The 1,633-nt window shown below is 40.5% G+C and overlaps 1 long non-coding RNA gene across 1 annotated transcript in view; it reads right to left on the bottom strand.

Annotated features, from left to right (window-relative positions):
* Positions 1 to 1,633, bottom strand: part of LOC108291936 — a 7,259-nt gene that overhangs the window by 340 nt on the left and 5,286 nt on the right. The window contains exon 2 of the long non-coding RNA XR_001820095.1: positions 658 to 660. This is a non-coding gene — a long non-coding RNA (uncharacterized LOC108291936). The remainder of the gene's footprint in view (positions 1 to 657; positions 661 to 1,633) is intronic.

Raw genomic sequence — 1,633 nt, forward strand, 5'->3', positions numbered from 1 at the left:
TGATCTTGGGTCACCTCAACCTCTGCCTCCCAGATTCAAGCGATTCTCCTGTCTCAGCCTACCGAGTAGCTGAGATTACAGCCATGCACTACCATGCCTGGCTCATTTTGCATTTTTAAGTAGAGACAGGGTTTCTTCATGTTGGTCAGGCTGGTCTTGAACTCCTGACCTCAGGTGATCTGCCCCCACCTCAGCATCCCAAAATGCTGGGATTACAGGCCTGAGCCAATGTGCCTGGCCTATCTTCCTATTCTTAATAAACACTTTTTAATCTAATTTATATTTGTAATTTTACATTATTTTTCTTTAAGAATGCCCCCCAAATAATGTATATAAAAGCCCCTCAAAAGCAGGATCCACCTTGCTTTCAGGCAACAGTTTCAACCCACTTTCCTAGTGGTAATACTCAGAGGCACTTAGAAACTATGTGAGGGGTTTCCTCTTTGGGAATTACATGGCAAGCTGCTCATTTCATTGCTTTCCATTCTTTTATTGTAAGTCATTTTCTTTCTCAGCTTGGAGCACTTTCAGGAAAAACTAGCTCATGCAACACCTTCATTAAATGTGCAATATCTTTCAGCATTGCTATGGTTGGTTGAATATTATTCAGCAAAAATTCCCTCTCTCTACTTCCCTTCCCTTTAGAGTAGAGCCTACTTCCTCATCCTTCTGACACTGGGCTTGGTCATGTGTCTTGCTTTGGCCAGTAGAAACTAGACAGAGAAGATCATGGTGGCAGTTTGAGCATTTTCAGGGTCTTCTCTTGTCTACCCTATTGGGAACTCATGCTCTGGTAGCTGGTGGTCCTTCATTGTGAGTCCCAGAAGAAGATACACAGGAGAGACCTATATCTTGAATCCAATATTCACCATAAAGTAGAGAAACTGCTGCTGACCTGCAGACCATGAGTAAGAAATAATCATTTGTTATTCTGAGCCACTGAGACCTGGGGGTTGTCTTAAACCTAGTAGAATTGCAGCAGGGGCTGACTACTACAGTGATACATTTCTAACCTGAACAGCAGAACTAATATCACATACCTCCCATGAGGCAGCTAATCTTGAACCCAAAGCTCAAACTTCCAAGATCTCTGGCAGCAGCTCTCAATACAGTACCTTTCCAGGTTTCCACTTTAGCATGCTTCCACCTTACAAGGAAAACTATGTCTGGGAAAATGTCCTGTCTCCTTTCCTTTCCTCCCTCAGCCATAATTATAAATGCAAGGTAGTTCATGGTTTCCAATCTCTATAATAGTATTTTTGTCACTGCAGTTAATCTCCTTCCAGGTACAGCCCACTACACTTCCCCTAATAAATCCTCTACTCTTTAGCTTCAGTTTGGCAACCAAATCAAGCATCTAAAAATATCTGGAGGATTCTTTGACCAAGCAGTTGCATTTTCAGAAATTTAGCCTGAAGGAATACTCATGCAAATATATAATATATATAAGGTTATAAAATAAAAGAAACAACCTAAGTGTCCAACCACAGAAAATTTATTAAATAAATAAGGTGTAATGGAATACTCACACTGCATCATTAAGAGTGATACAGTAAAAATGTATCACTTGACACAGAAAGGAGAGGGTTGCCAAGAGGAATGCATAGTATAAATTCATTTATGAACAAAAAAG

The sequence above is a fragment of the Cebus imitator genome, unplaced genomic scaffold (assembly GCF_001604975.1).
Source record: "Cebus imitator isolate Cc_AM_T3 unplaced genomic scaffold, Cebus_imitator-1.0 Scaffold472, whole genome shotgun sequence".
NCBI lineage: Eukaryota > Metazoa > Chordata > Mammalia > Primates > Cebidae > Cebus > Cebus imitator.